We start from the raw sequence: 26,357 nt of genomic DNA, 5'->3' as shown, positions 1-26,357 counted from the left end.
ATTTTCTCCTGTTACAAGGATGTCGTCTAGGTAGCATTGAGTCCCCGGAATCCCTTGCAGGACTTGCTCCATAGCTCTTTGCCAGATAGCTGGAGCTGATGCTACTCCGAAAACCAGTCGATTGTACTGGTACAGGCCTTTGTGTGTGTTTATCGTGAGATACTTTTTAGAGGCCTCCTCAACCTCCATCTGTAGATATGCCTGTGCCAAGTCAATTTTGGTGAAACGTTTCCCTCCGGATAGTGAGGCGAAAATATCTTCTATCCTCAGAAGAGGATACTGTACCATGTGAAGGACCGGGTTTACAGTCACCTTGAAGTCCCCACAGATGCGAATTTTTCTCTGTTCTTCAGATTTATCATTATTCAACGTTTTCTTCATGACCGGGACGATGGGTGTTGCCCACTCGCTCCAATCTACCTTGGATAACACGCCTGCCTTTTCCAAATTCTCCAGCTCTGCCTCGACTGCTGGACAAATTGCGTATGGCACCGGCCTTGCCTTAAAAAACTTGGGAATTGCCGCATCTTCCACTTTTATTGAGGCGGTGACGCCTTTCAAGGTTCCTAGTTCCTGTTGAAACACTTCCTTGGCGTTGGCCAAGATGTCTTTTAATCGTTCAGGTATGACGTCATCATCATTTTTTTTCTTACTGGTCACCGTCAGTGCCTGAATGGAGTGCCAGTCTAAACGTATCTTCCTGATCCATTCACATCCCAACAGCAGTGGACCACCATCTTGCAGAACGTATAAATAAAACTTCTGTATTTCCTTGCCGTTGTATACAACAGGCACCCTTATTTTCCCTCTGGGGTATACTTTCTGCCCCGTATATGTCTTCAAGATAATAGATGTGTCTTTCAAAAGGTATATGCGGAAGTAGCCGCTCGTAATCCCGTCGACTTATGACGGTCAGAGCTGATCCTGTATCTAGCTCCATTTTAACTGGGGATCCCGCTATCGTGAGGGTAACGCAAATGGTCTGGTAATCTTCTTTGGCAATTACATTATGTAATTTGAGACAGCTTAGTCTCTTGTTTCCGGAGTCGCTATCGCTCTTCTGGTCTTCGGAGCTACTGTCCGTCATCATTTGTACCTTTCTGTACTTTTCCTTATTGATTTTTTTTTCTGTCAGTGGATTTTTTGTTTCCAGATCGGCATACACGTGCAATGTGTCCCATCTTTCCGCATTGCCTGCATGCTTTGTCCTTGAACCAGCAGTCCCTCTGGTCATGGGTGGATCTGCCACAGCGATAACATCTCTCGAAACCCCATGTCATTTCATGGGTGCCGAAGTCCTGTGGCTTTTGCTGTATCTCTGCAGCTCCTCTTGCTGCTGCTTCGTATGATACAGCCACACTGAAAGCCTTGTCCAGTGTCAAATCTTCCTCAGAAAGTAGCCTTTTCTGTGTTCCTTCACTTAGGAGACCACAGACTAATTTGTCTCGTAGAGAATCTGCCAGTCCTGCCCCGAATTGGCAGTGCTTTGACAGCTTTCTTAATTCGGTGAGGTAATCAGCGTTACTTTCGTTCTTGTGCTGATTCCTCCTGAAGAATTTGAATCATTCCGCTATCAGCGGCGGTGTTGGGTTTAAGTGCTCCTGTAGGGTATCAACAATCTCCTTAAAATTCTTGTCCATCGGTTTGGCTGGAGTGATTAAGTTTCGTAACAGCCCATATGTCCTTGTGCCCATCAGATTTAGAAGTACTGATGCCTTATCATCCTCTACTTCATTCGCTGTGCAATATACCTCCACTCTTTCCACATATGTGGTCCAATCCTCTATATCACTATCGAAAGCAGTAATATTGCCAGTCTTTGGCATCCTGAAAAACAAAAATGGCGCCTCCCGCGCTTTCCTTTCTTCCCTGCCGAGAAAAAAATGGCGCCTCCCGCGCTTTCCCGCCGCTGCCGACAACGCTGTTCTCCGCGGTTTTTATTTACAGATATTTTTAATAGTTGGAGACTCGTTCCCGCCGGACTCTCTGGGACTTTTCCCTCCCTCTGCTTGGTCCGAACGCCGACCTGCTTTGCAGCGCCGGCCGTCTCCCAAATGCTCCACCCTCCGTCTCTGTTTGCCTCCGCCTTCCGACTCGCTGCTCGGCCCCGCTGCAGAGCCACCCGATCGAGCCCCAGCCCGCCGCCCAGGAAGAATTAGTGCAGTACCTGCCACCAGCCCAGCCAGCTGTTCAAACCAGTTTTTTTTTTCTTCGACCTTCGTCTGAGGAATCGATCTTCTTGAGGTGCTGCCGAATTGCAGGTAAGTCCGTTTCCAATTCGTCGCCACTGTTGTATCCGTGTGTTAATGGAGACACGGAATGCAGGAGTTGGTTTAACAGGTGTTTACTGAACAAAGTCTGGAGGTGAACTAAAAGATACAAGACACTATACAGTACACAGGGGCTCTTAAAGGTACATACACTACAGGAGGGAAAGTAGTGAGTGAGGAGGACATAAAAAACCTGCAAGGGGACATAGACAGGCTAAGTAAGTGGGCAGAGATTTGGCAGATGGAATACAATACTGGAAAGTGTGAGGTTATGCACTTTGGCAGGAAAAATCATAGAGCAAGTTATTATCTTAATGGCAAGAAACTGGAAAGTACTGAAGTACAAAGGGATCTGGGGGTCCTGGTGCACGAAACTCAAAAGGTTAGTATGCAGGTGCAGCAAATGATTAAGGCGGCCAATGGAATGTTGGCTTTCATTGCTAGGGGGATAAAATATAAAAATAGGGAGGTATTGCTTCAGTTGTACAAGGTATTGGTGAGACCGCACCTGGAATACTGCATACAGTTTTGGTGTCCATACTTAAGAAAGGACATACTTGCTCTCGAGTCAGTACAAAGAAGGTTCACTCGGTTAATCCCGGGGATGAGGGGATGGACATATGAGGAGAGGTTGAGTAGATTGGGACTCTACTCATTGGAGTTCAGAAGAATGAGAGGCGATCTTATTGAAACATATAAGATTGTGAAGGGGTTGGATCGGGTGGATGCGGGGAGGATGTTCCCGGTGATGGGTGAAACTAGAACTAGGGGGCATAGTCTTAGAATAAGGGGCTGCTCTTTCAAAACTGAGATGAGGAGGAACTACTTCACTCAGAGGGTGGTAGGTCCATGGAATATGCTGCCCCAAAAAGCTGTAGAAGCTACATCATTACATAAATTTAAAACAGAAATAGACAGTTTCCTAGAAGTAAAGGGAATTAAGGGTTACGGGGAGCGGGCAGGAATTTGGACATGAGTCTAGGTTCGGATCGGTCATGGCCCTGTGGGTAGCGGAGCGGGCCCAGGGGCCGTGTAGCCTGATTCTGCTCCTATTTTGTGTGTCTAATTCTGTTAGATTCAGGAGATAGTTCTGTGATAGTAGATTGGCGGTTAGGATCAGATCAGCCATGATCTTATTGAATGGCGGAGCAGGCTCGAGGGGCCGATTGGCCTACTCCTGCTCCTATTTCTTATGTTCTTATGTTCTGGGCACCACTCCTTAGGAAGAATATATTGGCCTTGGAGGGAGTGCAGCGTAGGTTTACCAGAATGATACCCGGACTTCAAGGGTTATGTTACGAAGAGAGGTTACACAAATTAGGGTTGTATTCCCTAGAATTTAGAAGGTTAAGGGTTGATCTGATCGAAGTTTACAAGATATTAAGGGGGACAGATAGAGTAGAGAGAGAGAAACTATTTCCGCTGGTTGGGGATTCTAGGGCTAGGGGGCAGAGTCTAAAAATTAGAGCCAGACCTTTCAGGAGTGAAATTAGGATACACTTCTACACACAAAGGGTGGTAGAAGTTTGGAACTCTCTTCCATAAACAGCAATTGATGCTAGATCAATTGTTAATTTTAGATCAGAGATTGATATTTTTTTGTTAACCAAAGGCATTAAGGGATATGGGCCAAAGGCAGGTATATGGAGTTAGGTCGCAGATCAGCCATAATCTCACTGAATGGAGAAATGTGCTCAAGGAGCTGAATGGCCTACTCCTGTTCCTATGTTCCTCTCTCTCTCCTTTCTTGAATAGCGGGTTATATTTGCTGGGACATATGCTGACTACACCCAGCTATACCTCTCCACCGCCTCTCTTGACCACTCCACTGCCTCTGTGCTGTCAGACTGCTTGTCCAGTCTTGGATAAGCTGCAATTTCCTCCAGTTAAACATTGTAAAAACTGAAGCCATCGTCTTCATCCCCCACCACAAACTCTATACCCTGAATTCTATTCTCCTCCTCAGCCACCATCTCGGGTTGAACCAGGCTCTTTACAACCTCAGCATCCTGAACTTCTGGACGCATATCCTCTCCATCACCTCCTGCCAACTCTGCTTCAGCTCTTCTGCTGCTGTAACTCTCATTCATACCTTTGTCACTGCTAGACTTAACAATTCCAACAATCACCTGGTTGGCCTCCCATCCTCCACCCTTCATAAACTACAGCTCATCCAACACTTTGCTGCCCATATCTTCTCCCACATCAAGTCCCGCTTAATCCTGCAGTCGCTGACTCCCGGTCCTCCAAATTAAACTTGTGTTTAAATCCCTTCGTGGCCTCACCCCTTACAATCATTCTAACCTCCTCCAGCCCTAGAGCTCTGCGCTCCTCCATATTTGGTCTCTTGTGCATCACTCCCTCTCTTTGCCCTACCATTGGCAGCTATGCCTTCAGCGGTCTAGGCTCTGCACTCTGGAACTCTCCCTCTCCACTTACCCCTCCTCCTTTAAGACCCTCCTTAAGATCCATCTCTTTGACCAAGCTTTTGGTCAGCCTCTAAATATCTCCTCCTTTGACTGGGCATCCATTTTTGTCCGAGTTTGCCTCTAAAGTGCCTTGGGATATTTTTCTACGTTAAAGGTGCTATATAAATTCAAGTTGTTATTGTTATGCTAGTTTATAATTAGATATTGGGCAGTACAGTCACACTCCTGAAAGTAAGACACTTGGGGCGCTTACAGAAGTGACCAGTACTGCTGAATTTGAGAGAATATCTAAGGCAGATTTAAAATTTCTAATAGAGAAAAATGGCCATGAGAAATGTCAAGATTTGTTCAGCATGACAGCAGCATCAACACTGCATTAAAAACTTTCTTTACAAATATATTTATTAGTAAAACTGCTGCTTACAATCTAAAACAGGAAATCTGTCAGTAAGTAGGATCAATGCCAATAGCATGATTAAAACATAGTCCATTATCTGAACCTCAACTTCGTGCTACCACCTTAATTGTTTAACCACTAGTTGATCTGATATTTTTGTCCATTGGTAATCTGGGTTTCGTGCACGATTATATTGCTTAGCATGGTGCCATTTGTACCCGAGTGTGGAGCACATTAGGGAACTGGAGAGTAGAGCATGTCGGGGGGGGGGGGAGGGGGAAAGAGATGGGGATGGCACTGGGACACATGGTACACAATTTCAAAATTAAAACCGCTGAACTGAATTTCGTTCAGATAACTATTACATTTAAAACCAACTCATAACTCACCAGAGCAGCAAGAAACTTAGGGCTAGATTTTCAGTATAGACAGTTTTGGGGCGCTAACCTTAGCGCCCGCCCCAAAGTAGCGCCCCGTTGCCGGAAATTCAGTGGCTTCGCCCTAAGAGGTTGGTGGAGCGCTAAAAGAGGCGTTCCACTACTATCTTTAGGCGCTAAGTCGGCGGTGCAGAGCGCAACACCCAAGCTCGGGCGCAGCGCACGGCAGACAGTCTGGTGCCAGTGAGCTCTTAAAGGGGAAGGGTGCATGTGTGTTTTTCAAAGGCAGAGTCTGGGGGAAATGAGGAGGAGGATGAGGATGAGGATGAGGACGGAAACATAAATACACCGTTCACAACAGCACACTGGATCCTTCCACACAACACATGCAGACTGCCTTATATAGTGCAGGAGGAGTGCCCTTTAATTTGCGCTCCCCAGGGTGTGTTGCGTTCCATTTTACAAACGCTCTGGACGCCAGCCGCACAATGGGGCGGTCCTACTGAAGTTTGGATTCGGGGCGGCCAAAGGGCGTTGCACGAGGATGTGACGTCATTTTCTGCGCGCGCATCCGGGCGGCCGCTAAACTTTGCGCCGGCGCTAACGGGCAACTTAATTTGGGGCGGGGCGCAAACTGCGCTGCGCCCGGGCGCTACACGCATAGCGCCCGAAAATCACTTCTCTTAAGGCGCTAACTGCTGGCGCAAGCAACTGAAAATCTAGCCCTTACAGTTTATTCAGTGCAGTTCCACAATCTCCAATACAGTTGCTACCCAGAATGCTCCAAAAGCCTCGATAGTAAAATAATCATTACTCGTTAGGCAACTAGTGCTAGTCCGCTTTACTACAGGACTTACCTTTTAATAATGTCAGGGAGACAGCAAATAGTGATGGCAGCTGATTTTGAATCAGAAGACTGTATCTAGGAGAAAAGGATTTGGTTTGTCTAATCAGAAAATTGGGATGCATCATTAAAGCACCAATTTTTGTAATATATGATTAAAGTTCACACAGCATGCCACTACTTCCTGTTCTGGGATTGGTGGTCCAGCAGAGTAACACTTGTACATTCTAGGATTTGTGGCTTGCTACCTGACTGAGCCTCCATATCGGCAGAAAAGTCATTGCAAGTTCCAGAAACAACAGAATTTAAGTTCCAGGCCCCATACAGATAGTCAGGTCTGCGGAGAGAAATGTTTCCGAAATTTCAAACACCGAAAAGGTAATTCATGATTTTGTTGGGAATTTTTATTTATGGGTTTATGTTCAAAATGCTATCTGCAGTACTATATCCTTGGGTTACCAAGAAAGCAAGATGACAATAGTAGACATTTTGAAAAAAAATTCAGCGATTTTGTGGGTTTCCAGTCTCCAGGCTGGAAATCTGTCAGTAAGTAGGATCAATGCCAACAGCATGATTAAAACATAGTCCATTATCTGAGGTATTCATTATTTAGTGGTAGCTTATTTTTGTTGTTTTCTGATTCTTCACTAGTGGCAGTCCAACCTGGTTGACAATCCGTTAACAGTGATTTTTTTTACTTTTTTTTGAAGAGACAAGCACTTTCAAAAAGTGACACCTTCCCACGCATCACATTTGCATGCTGGATGCAAGACTCTTAATTATCTAGGTATGTAATTTGCATGTTTAGTAGGTATGTAAGAATCTGCAACAAAGCAGAAGTGCATGACATGAATCATGTGACTGGTGCAAGATGTGTCTAGGTTCTTTTTGCACTGATACCAAGTTACTGACTCCCTTGCACATGTTTAACTAAACAAAACCGTGGAGTCAGATGCATGTCTCCTGAGATCGGATTATAGGTACTAATGATAAAAACACCAAGATATTATTGAGGGAAGAAAGTTACTGTTTTAAGAGTTTTAATTAAAAATGTAAAATATAAATTATATATTCACAGCAAGGATAACATCCACAAGTTATAGAAGCTGTACTGTAATTGTTACATTAATGTGGAGAACAAACCAGCTTTTAATAAATGTATTTATGAAAGCTGGTTAAGTCTCATTTGATAATCTTAACTGTCGCTACACAGGATCCAATTCAGGCAAAGAATGTTACTGAATATGTAGGGTACATCATATAAGTTCGTTGAAAGAGGATTGTCTGACTGAGTATGCACTACAAATTACATTTAAAATGTACAGGAAACTCTCGTTTAAACGGCACCTAAATATCCAGAATTCTCTAATAACCGGCAAAATTCTCACTCCGAAAACTACAGTATACAGTCGTTTATAAATGTTGTTTTACTGTTAAGTAATTAAAGAGTTATGGATTGCCCTCAACTGGCAGTACTGTACTTAATCAAGCATCTTCCACCATCCATTTAACCCAATTATACTGCACATTTCTTGATTTTATTTTTGTTTATTAAAAATAGCCTTGGTAGATATACCTCTCCGTTATCCGGAATTTTTAATCAACCGGCACCATCCCAGTCCCGTCGGTGCCGGATACGAAAGAGTTTCCTGTAACACAAATATAATGTCAAAAACTCAATTATAGCGCAGGACTTTTCACAGATTTTTTTAGGCAAGGAAAGATTTCCAGTCATGGAGTCCAGAGACAGGAAATGTTTAATTGTGTTCACATCAAGGACAATTATTTATTTTACAGTTTTGGAAATACTCCCAAAAGGTTAGATTTTGGATATTGTCTTCACTGTATATCTTATTACATTACAAAAATTTGCACTATAAATACAGAACTGAAGGACATCAATTCTAGAGATAATGGCACCAACATTATTTTCTTTATATAGTGCTAAGAATTAAAATCCAAACAATTTTGCTTGAAGTTACTCAGACATAACAATGAAGATGTGATTCTGACTTTAGCCCTCACTTCCTTTAAAAACAATGTCAGTTGCATCATACATTTGAGTCGATCACTGCCTTCAGTAAGGCCATAAATTTACTTCATGTTGCTGTTTGTAGTTTTGTACTCAGACAGAAGCACTCGCAATGAAGAACTAAGCAAACTCTAAGAGTAATTAATGTAATGTAATCTCTAAGAAACCAGGTACTGTAATCTACAGATCCTCCAAATATTTTAAATGTTGCCTTTAAAACTCCTCAATCTTGATGCAAATGGTGTTAGTACTTCTGCATGGGTAGAAAATAGATTCAACGGATAAGAAGAAAATATACAAATGCTAAAAGAAACAGACTGTGTTCGTGGAATTGTCTGTTCCAAAAACATTCATGAAATGCTGCCATGTTAGCTATTGGAATATATAAAACTGAACCCTAAACACCCTGTTAATAGTTGATTTTTAACATTTATAGCAGATGTGATCAGCTAAAGATTAGTTATTATTGTTTCACTGGTTGCATTATGCACTCCTCCACCATTTAAACCTGGTAGAGGTATCCTGCAGATATTTTACTAGAACACAATATCCAGCCTGTGACTTTCAGTATTAATCAACTGTGAGGCATTACCAAACTTGAAGCTTTTTCACAATATAGGAAATAGAGGCCTAGAAATTGGGTATAGCCCCGCTTGAGGCGTTAGAACTGGCGATGCGCAAAGTTTATAGCCAGACGAAACGTATCGTCGCCTGGCGCGATATTGGGTTGCATCGCCCCCAAAGGGGATTGAGGCGCTAAATCAGCCGTTGCACGGTGCTCTTAAGGCACAAAAGGTCAGGCGCTACTCAATATCGACACGGACGGGTGCAGCGCAGGTGAACTCAATTACGGGAAAGCACAAGACCTCCAGGCGCCGGCCGGCTCTTAAAGGGGTGGGTCAGTCAGCCTGAGCTTCAACACCCAACGCCCTGTAGGTCTCAGATTCGGCACTCGCCCTTGTCTGGCGGTACAAACTTGTTCATCATGGAGAAGGTTAGACAGAGAGCAGAGCGCTTCAGCACTGAGGCTCTGGACCACTTGGTGGCTGCAGTTGAACACCGTCGAGAGGTCCTGTATCCGGATAATGGCAAGAGGCCGAATCAGAAGGCTTACCGACGATCTTGGAGGGAGGTTGCTGTGAGGGTCAACTCCAGCAGCATGGCGACCAGGACCCCTGTTCAGTGCAGGAAGAAATTCAATGACCTCACACGGATCGTTAGGGTGAGTGATGGTTTACCAAACTTGTGCTTCCCTCCATCTGCAGCTGACTTCGGGCACCCTGCTGCAATGATGCGCCAATGGCCATCTGTCAGTATGCACCCATGGCCCTTTCTGGGCACACACATGGACAGATGTCTCAAGGCCTCATGTAAGGGCTCTTGCACCATGGGGGGCATGCGATGAGGTCTCAAGGCATCATGTAACAGAACCTCCCCTTCTTTCCCCTGCAGTCCAAGCTGGCGATGATTCGAAAAGAGCAGCGTCGAACCGGTGGCGGACCTGCACAAGTGGTCGCTCTCATGGATCTGGAGGAGAGAGTGCACCAGATACTTGGAGGACGTCTGTCTGGTCCTGTGACCACTGCATCTGCCGACCCCATTGCCGACAGCGAGGGTAAGACTCATCTTTTTCACCTGTTGCCTTCCACTTGGTCCCTCCGCCAGCATGCATCCTCAGTGTGCAGCCATGTCAGAGACTTGCCGCAATCTGGCATGCCTTTCAGCAAAGCTGTCCTTTTGCTAAAGCCACTCTTCCACCTCCCACTTTCAGATGAAGCAGCACCAACTCGGGCTCAACGCGCTGAAGCTGCCAGTGCCACCGGAGGCAAGGACCAGGAGGAATCCGGACCAGCCGTTGCAGAATCCGCGGAGCTGAGACATCTGCTGACTGGGGATAGCAGTCCCCTGGAGGGGAGGGGGGGTGGGCTCGGAAGATGAACCAGTTGCCGGACCAAGTGGCATGCAGCAACACACGGGGGATAGGCAAGTTCGGCCACCGTCTCCCCGCAGGGCAAGGCAGGTCATCATGACTGCTGCACAGAGTGCAGATGAGGTCCGTCGCCTGGCTGAGATGAGCAAACAGGCCCGGGTCAGACACACGGAGCTGATGGCTGCAGTGGAGAAGATGGCTGAGTCAATAGATTCATTGGCTAGGAGTATGTTGGACTTCGGGGCAACAATGGAGAGGACTCTGCAGGGCTTTGGGGCAATGGACAGGACTCTCCAGGTGTTCGGGGAAACAATGGACAGGGCTATCCAGGGAACAATGGACAGGACTATCCAGGGCTTCGGCCCAACAATGGAGAGGACTGTCCACGGCTTTGAGTCGGCTATGGAAAGGACTGTTCAGGGCTTCGGACAATCCCTGGAAAGGTCTGTGCAAGGCTTGTCCGAGGCAGTGGAGCGGTCGGCACCTGCCTTGTCCGAAGCAATGGGAAGAACTGTCCAGGCCTTCTCCGAAGCACTGGCACCTGGCACACAGGTCCTCACTGTTGCCACGCAGTCACTTGCTGGGCTCCTCCACAGCCAGATTGACGCAACGCGATCTCTCACTGTAGCCACCCTCTCTCCATCAGTTAGGACCACCCCGGGCCCTTCCAGTCCCATACAAGGCCAGGAATCAGTGGAGCATGCGATTGTGGCGGATGAGCCGAGCCGCTCCCTTCAGATAGCCAGTGTGTCGTCCGACCATGGTGCAGGTGTCCTCTCTCGGCAGGAGACCATTGCATATGCCAGCGCTGGGACGCCTGCATTGCAGCTGCCACCACCTGCAGGCCACACTGCTTCCAGCCATGGTCACATCAAGCATCCTGCGTCCGCATCCTCCAAGCCCAGAGGTCGGCCAGGCCGTCCCTCAGGGGCTTCTGCGCTTCTAGACAGTCAGCAGGCATCCCCCAGCCTTGAGCCCGCCACTGGGGTCCAATTACGTCGGAGCAGCAGGGAGGGAAGGGGCCGGCCGCGAAAGAGAAGTCGTTCTCCCTCAAGGGGCCAGTTGTAGAGGGAGGTGCTGAGACGTTTTTGTCCAAATTCAAGGACACCCTCACCTGTTGTTATATTTGCAGAAGGTTTGTTGAGTTTTGCGGCTTTGCCTAACAGTTCACAGTTATTTTGAAAGTTATGGTTTCTGTTGACATTACATTGTTTAGCTGTAATGAAAGAGTTTTGTGCCAATAAACAGAAGTTTCAATGTGGCATGGTGCATGTGACTACTTTCAGTGATGCTGGCATTCAGAGGCCCTCAAACATCCAAAGTGCGCATGAGTTAAGACTCTCATCATTCCGCCACAGGGGTGTCGACAGGAGTCCAGATGAGCCTCTGACGTATGGACCTTCCACTTTCAGCAGCCCTTCCATCTTCCTCCTCCGCCTCCGCCTCCTGCTTGTGCAGGGTCCGAGGGAAGGTAATGAATTGACGCCTTCACCTATAAAGTGCATCTGTCACTTGCCAGATGCAACAGTGGACTGCAGCCTGAGCGACAGTCGCATTGTCCCCAATGGCTGACTGAAAGGATCCGTTGGCATAAAAATGGAGGCCATCAGTCAGTTTAGCCATCACGGACAGAGGTTCTGCAGCGTTCACGCGGCTGCAGATCCTGACCAAGCAGGTGGCACAGATCAGTAACAATGTCCCTCCAGAATCGGAGCCTTCTCTAACACTGCTCCTCCGACATGTCAAGGCTTGTCACCTGCTGCCTAAAGACCCTCGCAGCATCCCTTCGGATTGGCCGACTTCCATTGCCCCTCCTCCTTCTGGCCAATCCCGGCCCTCTCTCCCGCCGTCTCTCTGCCCCTTCACAGTGTTGGGCGATGAGCCCGTCGCCCTCCAACCAAGCTCCCATTCCGATGCCAGTTGGTCAAAAGGCTTTTAGGTGTAGTGCTGAAAGTGCTTCGGACAGGGTTGAAGGTCCCAAGTACCGTAAAGCTAAATTACCAGAAATCCACTCCACATTAGCTCGCCAACTCTCTCTAGCAACGATCGCAATGAGCAGGCCAAGTGGCAGAAGATTCTGCAGTAGAGCTGTCCCCTTTAAATAGCGCCCCCCTACTCCGAGAAGGTCCTGTTAGCCCTCCCTCGAACTGTCACTAATAGCGCTGGGCGCTAAGGCTCCGGGCGCCACCCAATATGCGCTCAGGCGCTCCTAAAAGGCGTTGCACACTGAAATGACGTCATGAGCTGCTTGCGCTCGCGGGCGCGCGCAAACACTTAGCGCAGGCGCTAAATGTATAGTCAATATCCGAGTTGCGCTATCTTCATAGCGTCTGCCCCAACGTAGGGCTTCGCCCCAATTCTAGGTCTCTTTAGGCGCTCAGCGCCGGCGCTACCAACCCAATTTCTAGGCCAGAATATTTCCAATTTATAGGAAATGTTGAAAACAAATTAAACAAGGATTTCCAGTTTATTATGAAAATAAATAAGAATTTCCACTGACTCTGATAAATTGCTCAGGTCTTCAACTAACTTGGTTTGGTTTGTAGTTTTGAACCAATTGACCCTACACACTTTCTCACAGCAAGCACTCTCTCAGCAAGATTAGCAATTTATGCCTATCACAGCCCAATGGAAAGGAGAGAGAAAAAAAAACTTTGAAATAAAAATAAAGTGGCACTCAAACGAAACACAAAACAGGAAATGCAAATAAGGGAGAAATAATAATTATGGTCTGTGTTGTGGACCCATTACATTTTCAAAAGTTTGAATTCACCACTTTACAAAGAAACTTCATTGATACGATAGTTCTTACATTAACTTTAACGAGTCGTATATGACGAGTTGTCAGCAAAAGTTTCAGTGATTAGTCTTAAATTTTCTTGAGCTTTTTACTTCAATTTTTCTTCACATTTGTCATGTTTCCTCCCCCCAACATATTCAGAATGAAGTTGCATTAAAAATGATTGGACTTGGCACATTGAACGTACTTACGTATTCCAAATGTACATCCAGTTGAGGCTAAGCAAGGTTCCACTGCTAGTTTAATAATACAAATAATCAAAGCTTACTGAAACTATGCATTAGAGAGAAAGTTTGGCTTATTACCCCTCTAACCTGGTTCAGCAACATTTACTTCAAAACATATGCTTGAAAGAACAGACAACATCACAGTCAAGCAGGGCATATTTGCAATTACTAAATTAGTGCATTATTCAGGAGCAGACTGGTTTAATATACAAGACTTTTCAAACTGATTTTAGCTTCTCAAAACCAGAAGCAAAATCTACATATTACAAGCTTATTCATTGCAGAAGCTCTCTCTTGTAAAAAAAATAAATAAATGCAGGATATAGCTCTTCCTTCCAGGTAGACATTCAATCTACAGTAACTTCAGTTTATGAAGCTCACCAGAAAATGTCAAAATATAACATGCTCAGAATTGGCCAAATTAAATTGTTGCCTTTGTAAACAAAGTAAACCAACTGGCTACTGAAATCTTTGTAAGGACTGGCAAGTTTTTTATCCCCTTGCATTCAATGCAGTTTTGTTCAGTCATGCAGGTAACCCTCGTCACATTGGTTTTGTCCAAGAGCAAACTTCTTTTCTTTTTAATACCGCTAAACCACAGTATGCAAAGTCTTATTTTTCCAAGCAGCAAAGAGCTAGCAAACACTTTTCAAATTTCAAACTCAAACTTCAGAAATACATCACTATTTAAATTATATTAAATATATGACAGAATTTTTGCACCAATAAAATGTTTAACAAATAACCTTTTACAAAATACAAGTGCATAAACAGCCTACAAAAACAATTATATGAAGCATGGGGGCACCTAAAATGAACTCTTGTTCTTGCGCATCAGCTCTTTTTTCTGGAATATTTAACAGGACTATGAGAACAAGCCAACTGCCACAGCTGCTTTTCAGGACTGCATTAATTATAGAAGGCAACACAAAACAAGCTTTGTATTTTGAAGGAGCAGCAGCTTCAGAAAGATCCATTTCTCATACAGTGGGATACTGTGGGTTCATTGTCTTCACCCTGTTAAAAGAGAATGGCACATTCATGCCTGAGAAATTCCTTAGTGGAAGGTTCACCCTATTCATTTGACTGATCAGACAGATGGAATAACAAGAAAACAGTTCTAATATATCAGTGGCGTCTACCACTGTACAATTCTTGTCTTACAAATTACTCAATAGAATAATTTTATCTATGTGCTATTCAACTGGGTTTGAAACAATCACTGTGCTGCATATATTTCTTATAGCTTTCAGAGTTATGCATCACATGGTGTGTCAGCACTTCCCATCAGGTATGTATAAAATGCTGGTGTTGAAGTAGCCACTCCACTTTAATCTCTTACTTCAGTACAATAAAAATTCCAAAACTTCCTTCTGGCTTCAAGAACATAAAATCAGGGGCAAGAAATAGGTTAAAACGTTATTTATTTGGTTTAAAGCAGACCAACTCAAACCAATTAAACCAACACCACTTCTGCTGTACAAAAGGGCATTGAACAAATTAATATATAAATTTGGACAAATGTGGTGTTTGTTTCAGGGCAAAAATGATCAACCCCCTGAATTGGCTCAAATTTTTAATCTGAGTTCTGGATAAATTTAGAGGGAAGCAAAGAAAACACGTTACCACGAACCTCACTCCCAGATCCAGCACACACTCAAAAAAGACTGGTGCTGCTTCCTAACCAGCTGCCCTGCCTCACAATCAAGAAAAAAATATGTATTTTACTTTGCTGTGCACAAGTTGGCTACTGCATTTCCTAGATTACCACAGTGATTACACTTCAAAAGTACTTCATTGGCTGTAAAGCGCTATGGGACGTCCTGAGGTCATGAAAGACACTATATAAATGCAAGACTTTCTTTTTATTTGGAGCTTTTTCTTCTGGGACCCCTGCAGCAAAGAAAGTAAAGGGTGGGATGCTATACAAGAGAGATTGTTACTTCAGGAGCGCTGAAGCGGTTGTTTATTTTTCTATCTGCTATTTGCACATTATAGTATAAACAAGGTGGCTTCATGAAGCAATGGGAAAAGGATGTTACACTCAAATGTACATTTAAGTGAATCTGATGTCCATTTATATAGTAAACACGTTGTTCCAAGGTTATACGCTACAACGCTTCCTTTTGACATCAGGATAGCTTTCCTGTGGCTTTGTTTCAAGTTTGGAACAATCAAGTTAAAAGTTACTTTTAAACAAATGCAATACTCCTATCTGTGCCTACATTTCCCGCCCCCCCTCCCCCACCATGAGATATAAACCAAATATACAAGAGGGGTGGTTCCACACACAGTAGGGAGCGTAGACCAGAGAATCAGGGCTACAATGTTATCTCTAATCGTTTTTTCTACAAGCGTTGCTCTTTACTGACGGAGCAGGAAAATGAAATTACCCCTAACGAGTAAACTTTGTGATAAGGAGGAAGAGGTTTTCTTTCATGGGGGAAACAAACTACATAGAGTAACTTTTCCTCTCTAATATGAAATTTGTCCATGAGGAGGTAGTTACCCATAGTTTTCTTCCATGCCAGCCATTTGCAAGGCCCAGGGAAACTCCAGAGACTGGGCCTTGCACCAAAAAAGACAGAAGCAAATCTGAGCAAAGCTGCTGGAGCCTCTCAGGCCTGTAGCTGTGTCTCAAGCCAATGAAATTGTAGCCAACTGGATGCATTTTATTTTAAATATTTGTTCTCAGAATGTGGGCAACGCTGGCAAGGCTACATTTTTGGCCATCATTAGTTGCCCTGAAAAGGTGGTGGTGGGCCTTCTCCTTGAACTGCTGCAGTCCTCGTCAAAGTGCTCCCATCACAAGGGGATGCCAGAATATTAACCCAGTGATGATGAGGAACATCAGTATATGTCCAAGTCAGGATGCCATGTAACTTGGAGGGGAACTTGAAGGTATCGTTTAATACCTTTGTTAAAGTTTTAACCTGAAAACCTCAGACTGTCTTAAGAACCTGTGATTCAGTTGGATAATTTTTATTAAACTCACAACAGTTGGACAAAACTTTCAACCACATCCGTGTGTTGTGAGCAAGTGCAGTTTCAAAACTTTACCAGCATGCAATCTGTGCCTTCCTAGCCTGTGGAGTATGCAGAAGTGTCCAGCATGCAATATGTGCATCAGCAGAACTTGACAGGCATAAGGGTGTGCTCCCTCATCCTGTGGGGGATTGAGTTTCCTTTTTTGTAAAATAAGCTAGAGATTGAATTCTCAAAGCTTTATTTCAGGCAATTTTGTCATTAGTCAATGCTTTCTTTTCTATTAGGAACTGCTCACAGACAAACACCACCTGTGATTGGAGCAGGTGTGGTTCCTTTCTTAACAATAAAAGAGACTGTTTATCAAGAATGGGTTTTTTTTGTCAGTAGTTGCGTCAATTATTGTTGAAAAGTCAGTAACAAAAAATTCTCTTCTAAACCATTTTTGAGCTTTTAGGAATTTTAAATATATAAACTTGGAAACTAATAAACAATTACATTTGAGTGCTTTGAGTTTATTTTTGTTTTTTTAATGCAAATTTTGCTTTATTAAAGTATGTGTAAGTTGACAAGGTCGCTACTAGTGTACAAAAGGTAGTTTTCTGGTTGCACAGTAATAGGCTCAGGCCTTCAAGTAAAAACTTCATTCAAGGTATTAAAATACCTTCTTCATCTGAACAATCTTATGGGTATACTGATTTTTAGATTTGCTGTTTGTTGTTTACAATGATGTGCACAATGTTAGTTATTTGAGTATCCAACACACCACCACTGAGATTACGTTTGATGAGATTCTTTGCTAATCTTAAGGACAACTGTTATGGATGAAACAATTTAAAGTACTAAAAATCTAGGGATATCTAAAAAGTTGGTGAGAGATACAAAGCCCAATTTTAACTGGGAACGGAAATCAGGCTAATGGGGGGGGGGGGGGGGGGCGGGTGGTGATGAGGTAAGCAGCAAACCCACCCCACTGACCTCGGCTGCGAGAGGCCTGGCTGATTTTAATTGCTGGATTTCATCAGCATCCCGAAATGGGTGGGAAGTGGTAACTGGCTGGCAGGCAGGAGCAGAATTTTGGGCACAGGAGGCCCCCAGCCGGCAGCAAAAATCACGATTTGCAGGTTTCTAGAGGGTCTCTCAAGAAGGAAGGGAGGTAGCCCTGGGCAGGAGAGGCCTAAACTTTCCTCATGGGGCCAGAGAGCATTCCTGCTCCTCCTAGCTCCACAAGTAAAAAAAAAATACCTGTTTGGGTCTCTTCTGGTTCCAGATCCTCTTCCCGCTGTCTTCGCCTGATGGGAAAGCGAGAATGCTTCCCTGCTCAGGCCATAGGTAAAAGTGCAGTTGGAGCCTGATGACCCCAATCTGCAAATTTAAAAAAGGTCCCCACCTGCTTCAGGTGGATTAAAATTGAAGAAGTCAGTGGGTGAGTCACCCAGACGATTTTAACCTGGTTTCAGCCAGGCGCGTAGGGTTAAACTCATCCCTGCAATTTTTATGGGAGAATAAATAGAAAATTGTGTAGGATTGCAAAGAAGATCTGGACACAATTTTCTGGTTATAATTACCACTAAAATTATAAATTTCAAATCAAAATTTTCTATTTCACATGTAAAACCATTATTTAAGCACTAATTGATTGCTACACTTGTGCCGTTATGCAGCAGTAGTTGCATGCTTCTGCCCAAAATTTCTCTGAGTTTGAGCTCCAGTTCCACAGTAAGTTTCATCTGACTCTCAATATAAATGTTATTTAATAAAATTGTGCTGTCCTTAGCTAATGTTTTCTTCTATTTTCACTGGCAAGGACATATGATTGTATGATTTTAGTGGAAATAAGCAATTCGGTAATGAGAAATAATATTCATGCAGACAAAATCATGCACCTGATAACTTCTGATTTTACTTATTTAGTGATTTGGAAATCTGTGCTGCTCTATTGCTATGGATATCAGTCATTATGTTTGTAACACAGAAACAGCCTTGAAGCAAATAAATGGACTGACCTCCAATGGAAGGTCAAAACTTGGCAAGTCGTGCACTGCTGAATGAAATCAGTTTAACATCTCATCTATTTACAGCCTATTACATCCTGGTATATGGGTAAAGAATAGTAGATACATAGAAGACATATCTTTGGACAACTCAAACAAAATACATGCTGTGATTGTTAAAAATGCAAGAGTAAAAAAATCATAGTTACTGTGCCAAAGTAAAACATTTTAAAATGTTTCTTTTAGATTACCACCACTGCCAAATTATCCCTATGCTTCCTTCTTCAGATAGAAAATCTGGATGTGCTTCTGAATAGATGTATTTCTAATGAGCGAGACCAGTTCCTCCTACATCTTGCAGTTTGGACATGAAGTGTCATAAAAGTTATTTAGGTCTCCTATGTTTGCTCTTTAGTACAAAGGGACTGTGGCCTGTGCACAGCTCCCCTGTCTTCATTACCACCAGGTCTTCATCAATGCCAGCTTTATCAGTACATTTCAACTAGTCCCATCAGTATTAAGATGACACCACATCGATATTCTCAGCGTTTTCTGTGATCCTTGCATGGTGTGCTGCTGCACAATAACAAAGGCTGGGACGTGCTGTTGGCAATACTAACGGAAGGCTGGTTAATGCATTCCCATGATATTCCGCTGGCCATTACTTTAATGTAGACATTATCACATTTAAAATAAACTGATTGATGCTTCCATTAAAATAGTGGGCATTAATCCGTTGTTCTTGTTCTGTGCCTGAATATCATGCAGCAGAACTTCATGTATTTCAGGTGGTTGAACTTGACCATGCCTGAAGGGCACAATATAAGTTAATGTCAGAGACATGTGCACTCAGATTTCCTGCTCTAGTGCCAGGTGCCTTTCAGGGGCAAACTATTTATCTGGCGCTATAGCTTCTAGGGCTGTTATTTTAGTACTACGTGTCTTAAGGGACAGACTGGTATTGTCCACATATTTACATTTGGCTTTTTGACTACAAATTGGTTTTTCTGCTTCTACCACTAACAGGCAATTCCCCAGCACAGTAGAAAATCCCCCTCGCCCTGAGTATACACCTGTTCCATGTCACCTACAGTAATGAGAAGCCTCCCAATCAAACCAGCACCATTATTATTCATTCCTACTCTTGATTTCCTTGTCTCTCTACCTACTACTTGGTGCTGCCCTGTTACAAGTTCCCTTCAAGGCAGACTGCAGAAGTGCCCAGACTGGGGTTCTGCTGCCAACCCACCCATAGCACAGCAGCACAAATTCATTCAGAGCAGACAAGTCTTTAAATTAACATAAAGATCAACATTACAGCTTCTAGCGCACGTAAACTAAATTAGAAACTTACCACAAATCATCTTCGTGTCTAGATAAAAATCTTGTCTTCATATCTGGCTCTCCCATGGGACTTTAACTGTACCTGCCCTTTAACAGTAGTTCCATTCCTTCTATCCCTGTGCCCAATACAACACTTCCAGCAGGGCCGAATGTCCACCCCCAACATGTTAATGAGGACAACCAGGAAATACAGGTGCTCCAGTGCATCTTGGTACACTGTGATTACCTGAGGACCCACCCAGGACAATCGCCACTATAATTTTAAGTGGATGTTAAATATAAACAAATAGCTCAAACATATTGAAAACCAAAGGAATTGTTGCTGAAGACCAAGTCTGTGTGAGGACGTCATTTTATAGAACCCAACACCATATTTACTCATCTCACATGTTCTTGCTAAATTCCATAAACTGCCCACTATGTAAGAGAAAGGACAGGTTTAAGTTATACTAACTATTCCCGAGAGAACTGACTCTAATGTAGCTCACTGGGGGCAGTTTGATGCTGTTTACTTTTGGAAATTAAAGAAAGTTACTATTAACACACCAGCTGTCACAGGAAGTCAAACACAGCAGATGTATAAAGCTCTCCTAATGGCTACACAAAGTAAACATGCAACAATGTTACTAGAGTCTTTCGCACATTACCAACTTCAAACAAGAATGTTATTTTTCTAAGGTTATTAAAAATGTATCTATTTATATTATTATATTAGTAGATCTCCCATGGTGTTGTTCACACTGATTATGTCTTATAACTCATGGGGTGTTATGCCACGTATTATCAGAGGCACTGACTTACTGTGAAAGAAAAAAAGACTTGCATTTATATAGCACCTTTCACGACCACCAGACATGTCAAAGCGCTATACAGCCAACTAAGTACTTTTGAAGTGGAGTCACTGTTGTAATGTGGGGAAACACGACAGCACAGCGAACTCCCACAAACAGCAATGTGACAATGACCAGATAATGTGGGGTTTTTTTGTTATGTTGGTTGAGGGAGAAATATTGGCCGGGACACCGGGGATAACTCCTCTACTCTTCTTCGAAATAGTGCCATGGGATCTTTTACGTCCACCTGGGAGAGCAGATGGGGCCTCTGACAGTGCAGCATTCCCTCAGTACTGCACTGGAGTCAGCCTAGCTTTATGTGCTCAAGTCATTGGAGTGGGGCTTGAACCCACAACCTTCTGACTCAGAAGTGAGAGAGTGCTACCCACTGAGCCACAGCTGACACTTGTGAAAGAGTAAATCAAAATTCCATTTTTATTACAATGTAATCTTTTACTGGTGCTTTGTGGGTTGAATTCCATGACTGTCTATTTTTGCATGAAAACAGTAAATAAGTGGCCTCAATTATCATTGCATTGTTCTTTTACTTTTGTATTTGATTTAATGGGCCATAATTTGCGGCCGCTACGGGTGCATACGAGGTGCACATGCGCCCATAGGGGCAGCGCAAGTTCCGGGTTTAGGCGAAGAATTCTCTTGACAGATCATCCGCATCCCCGGGAGAAGGGCCTCCGTGGGCAGAGAGTCGCGGGAGGAGAGTTGCGAAAGGCCTGCTTTTACCAGCGTAAGACTTTTAAAAACTGGAAAAATAAAATGTTATCACTCATTTATACATTAAAAACCCTGTCCAATAATTTTAGCACCGTTAAAACAAATTTTTTTTCCCAAAAAATTAGATTTGTTTAAAATATGTAATTAAATGGCATTTTAATTCATTTTAAATATATATTTAAAAATTTATTTCATGTGTTCATGTATTTTTTTTTTTTTTTTTAAAGTGATCCCCATTCATACTTATGGGCGTTCTGTACATATAGCATCATAAGTATGAATGGGGATTCCCCTTCTTTCATTGGTTGGGCCGGCCCATGTGATCCCAGGGGCACTTACAAACCGCATGCACCCCTGGGATACATGGGCCTCTACCCGCAGGTACCCGGAGAGGCCTAGGAGCGCGAATCTACGAACCTCCCGGACCACCTGGTAAATTCGTAGATTTTTTGCATGTCTGAGACATCCGCCCGCGAATTTCGGGCCTTAATCTCTTACTCTTTTTTAAAGCCCAGGATACACAGGAAGAAGGTAGGCAACATGCAGCAGATTGGAGTGGAGGGGACTATGAGCTTTTAAAACAACGAAAAGGATGTTGGGCACTGATTAGCTTTGGGGATGGTTCTAGGGTATGGCAGTACTGTGGAGGAGGAACTGCAGTTTGATAGGGGTGCTGGAATGTGGGGTCTGATTTACTGGATGATTCTCTGGGTCTGACAAAAGCATTGGTGTTTTGGGGGGGGGGGGGGTGGTTACAGAGTTTGGCAGTGGGGGAGAGGAACAGGTTCCATGGTATGGCTGAACTGTAGAGGGTCCAGCTATTTGGCAGGTTGGTGGAAGGTACATGGGTCAGTCAATATTGGCTGGGGGTGGGCAACACAGCAGTCACAGGAGGTAGAAGCACTGGAGAAGGTTCTAATGTGTGAACTACTGAGATGACCCTTAGGATAGCATAATAGGGATAAGGGGGAGGGGGGGCGGAGGCGGCAAGATCTAGCAACACTGGGGGATCATAGCAGTACAGCTACACTGGGCAAGGTCTCCAGATCTGGTAGAACTAGGGGAGATGTCAGTGTCTGGAAGCACAGGGAGCAGGTTACTTTATTAAATATGCAGCTAGGACTTTAAACGGAGGCCTGCGCAGGGAAGCCAGTTGTTGTTTCCCCACTAGGCGCACCTGGCAACATGAGGAGCCCAAAATGGTAACTTAAAATAAAACTCCTTGTGCGACCAGGAGTAGCAGTAGTGCACCTCTGGGAACCACAAGGAAACCTAGGGCTCCCTGGCCTAGGCTTCCCTCCCTCCAAAGCTTTCTAAAATCCCCTCCAACCATTTACCAGAGCGTCAGGGGCCATTCCTTTGGGTCCCTGGCAGCCACCTCCTGCTGCTTGATATCTCACTCCCACCCAATGAGTTCAGGTAGGAGGTTAATGGCACCTATGCAGATGATAACCAGCAGTTAAAATCTTTACCATCCGCCTCTGCCCACACGACTCACTGGCCCAGAGTTAAAATCGGAGATTCTAAGTAAACAGTTATATTGGGAATCCCTATATAAACATCCATAGCAATATAAAAGCCCCATCTGCCAGTCAAGCTGGTCCAGATTTTGCAATCAGCAGCAAAGGCCCGGCACTTGCCTTTCACCTCGCTGACAGCTTCCCACAATGTTTTTGTGGGATTTTGAGTGCAGACTTGTTCAAATCCAGTGTGGCACCCTCTACAGAGCTTCTTTGGCGTCTGTGAGCTGGACAGGAAACAGTGAAGCTCTTCAACCAACCAGATTGAAGAATCCTCAAAGACACACGGGGTGATTTTGCCAATGGGGGGCGCGTTGGAGGTGGGACTGCTGCTTGGCGAGTCGATGTCCCGCCTCCATCGATTTGTGGCCAACCCACGCTATTTTCCCTTGATTTACATTGTTAAGCCCGCCCAGCGTGATTAGCAGGCCAATTAAGGGAAAGCCGATTGCAGAGAACGTTAAAAATCTGTGAAGCTATCAAACAGTGACATTCTCTGTAGTTTGAGGCGGTCTTGAATTCAAGACCTCCTCAAACTTCTTTCTTTTATAGAAATGAGCTTGTTGCATCGGAGAATGCAACGGCCATCTCTCATCTCCAACACAGAGGTCCGAGACTCTCCGCATACACACCAAATGAAGCCTGCAGCAAGAAACAAAGGTAAGTACACTTTTAATAACACTTTGCACTTACCTCAGATACTCACCTCTCCATTCTTGCACCCATCAATTACCTTCACACCACACTTTTGCGCACCACCCCCCCCCCCCCCCCGATCCCCGCAGGCCTGGTACTCGCCTTGCTGACCTAGCGGGTTTCGGAGCCTTCGGGAAGCCCGCACTTGAGGGCAAAAAGGGGATAATCCTATTTTCTGCCTGTTTAAAGCCTATTAACAGGCAGTTAATAGGCTTTAATCCCTTCCCACCTCCAAGGAGACGGGACCTGGCGCGTGACGGCTACCCACCTCCTAAGAAGATGGCATGGAGGCAGGTTGGGGGCGGGTTGGGCACCCGCCCCCAAATTCTGCTATTTTCCCGGCAGTCCCGCCTCCATAGTGCTGGCAAAATCGCCCCCGCAGAGTCTAAACTATGAAGTAAAATTAGATTTAAATCATGTACAGAAAGTCGAGTAAAGATTGGGAAAGACAGATGGGATTGAGAAAGAGAGAGATAAGAGAGACAGACAGAAAAAGTAAAAAAAAAACTCCAACACTAATCAACTACTGAAGGAATGAGACTCCACACTTGTAAAATTACATTTTCAGGGCCAGAGAGGTTTTTTGGCAGTAATTATCAATTATCACGGCGTTAAAAATTCACTTACTCTGAATGCACCAGCCCTAACTTTTTCTGGCATCTTCAGTGGGGAATAATGGGCAAATACCCAAAGTTCACGGCATTGCATTGATTTCAGTGCCGAGTCGATCGGCGAGGACCATTACAGCGCTCCCTGTGGAGAAGCAACTTCCGAATTTACGTGTTTAAATGCACATGTGCGGCCGCTGGAAATTGCTGTTCTGTTTTCTCCACAATAATGGTGAGCGCTGATAGCCTCACCGTTATTCTCCACCCAAAATCCAAGCCACTGTAGTTGCAGGCTTTCCACCAATGGTGGTGCTATGGCACAATGTGTCTAGGTGGTCTCCTGATTTCACTCATGCCCATGTCACTCCTAAATATCACACCTCTTGCTCAGACTATAAATTAGTTTTCAGTCTCTTTTACAAACATTTTAAAATACCAACTTGGCCTATTCTTCCCATGTGTCAAAGTGCCTCCTTACTGCTCCTACATCTGTCTCCCAACTCTATTCAAAGCTGAAAACAATTTTGCCAGCCAGTTCTTTTCCCCCTCAGTAAACTGAAATTTATAAAAGCAAGTTGAGGACTTCCACATCTATTTTCTGTGTAGGTGGGAATGTGGAGACCATCTTCCAGCCTTAGGTGAGATTTATTTTAATTTTTTTTTTTTTTTTTACAAAGCAAGCCATTTTTAATGGGGCCTCTCAATAATCTCACCACTGCTGGGTTCCCACTGGTTCCGAAGTCATATATTCTCTGGTTTCCTGGTTCTTATACTTAATGCACTCTATAGTTGTAGAGTCAGTAAATATACTGTAAAGCACAGCAATTGCTCTTAAAGAACCAGTTTCTCAGTTTAGGGTTGGGAAATGAGTGAAGGCAAGGAGGAAAACAAGGGCAGGTGGTGGGATGTGGGAGAGGGGAAACGATCAAATTTTTATAGCACTTAAACATAAAGCCATTCCTGGACAAAAGCTGGCTTTTATCCTTCTTCTTAGGCAGTCCCTCGGAACCGAGGATGACTTGCTTCCACATTAAAAGTGAGTTCTCAGGTGACTGATGAGTCCAATGCGGGACCTACAGTCTCTGTCACAGGTGGGGCAGACGGAGGTTGAAGGGCGAGTGGGTGGGGTGCTTGGGTTGATGTGCACTCCTTGCACTGCCTGCGCTCGGCTTCCGCGTGCTCCCGGCGAAGAGACTCTAGGTGTTCGGCGCCTTCCCGGATGCTTCTCCTCCACTTTGTGCGGTCTTGGGCCAGGGATTCCCAGGTGTCGGTGGGGATGTTACACTTTTTCAAGGAGGCTTTGAGGGTGTCCTTGAAGCGTTTCCTCTGCCCACCTAGGGCTCTCGCGCCGTGCCGGAGCTCCGAGTACTGCGCTTGTTTTGGGAGTCTCGTATCGGGCATGTGGACAATGTGACCCGTCTATCGGAGCTGATTGAGCGTGGTCAGAACTTCGATGCTGGGGATGTTGGCCTGAGCAAGAACACGGACGTTGGTGCGCCTATCCTGCCAATGGATTTCCAGGATCTTGCGGAGGCAGCGTTGGTGGTACCTCTCCAGTGCTTTGAGGTGCCTGCTGTACATGGTCCATGTCTGAGTCATACAGCAGGCTTTTATCCAGACCGCTGATATCCAGACCGAGGGTCGATCCAGGGAAGGTGATGGGGTTGAACAAAATGCGGTCAACGTTTAGTGAGGGCTCATGGCAGCTCAAGGTCCAAACAGGGGTAGGAGACTGAAAACAGCTGGTGGAGATCAGAGTCCTCGCACACCTAGGTGCCACAATGGAGTTATTTTAACTATAAAAAGGTGTCTGTGCTGACTATTGTACTTGCCTTTCATTTGTCCCAACACTAGGTGGAGCTGCTGTACCTCCAAGCTCTGACTCGCAGGTCCATTCATGTAGGTGGCACTGCAGATAAGTTTTATTTATATTTATTTAACTCCTCTGCAAGTAAATTTTTTTTTTTACTTTTATTTCTTACTGCCACAAGTCAAGCTTGATTTTAATTTATTAAATATATTTATGCTGCCACCACTCCATGATCCTTGAGCCTCTTAATTTCCTGCATGCTTTCTTGCCATAATAGGGCTTCAGGACTCAGGCCACCCACCCACTCGGCACCACCCATTCTCTATGTACCATTGCCCTGCTTGGGTCGAGGAGTCTGAGCTCCAATTAGCAATGCTTGCCCTCCTGTCCTGCCCCCCACACCCACCCCTCCCCAGGTCTCTAATGACTACATCATCATATACTTTAAGCTGAATTTGTGTTTCTAACTAATTTGTTGTACTTCATATGCTACGTGCATTCGTGAACAAACTTTTATTTGGGTAACTAT

The 26,357-nt window shown here is 44.5% G+C and overlaps 1 protein-coding gene across 1 annotated transcript in view; it reads right to left on the bottom strand.

Annotated features, from left to right (window-relative positions):
* Positions 1-7,340: 7,340 nt before the first annotated feature.
* The window catches only part of ca8 (carbonic anhydrase 8 (inactive)), a 65,993-nt gene continuing 46,976 nt past the window's right edge, over positions 7,341-26,357 (bottom strand). The window contains exon 9 of the mRNA XM_085993013.1: positions 7,341-14,323. The gene's annotated coding sequence lies outside the window, so the exon portion shown is untranslated. The remainder of the gene's footprint in view (positions 14,324-26,357) is intronic.

The sequence above is a fragment of the Somniosus microcephalus genome, chromosome 7 (assembly GCF_052327205.1).
Source record: "Somniosus microcephalus isolate GS21.2 chromosome 7, FLI_Smic_1.0, whole genome shotgun sequence".
Taxonomy (NCBI): domain Eukaryota; kingdom Metazoa; phylum Chordata; class Chondrichthyes; order Squaliformes; family Somniosidae; genus Somniosus; species Somniosus microcephalus.
Note: the sequence above shows the minus strand (reverse complement) of the source record. Positions and strands in the feature narration are given on the sequence as shown.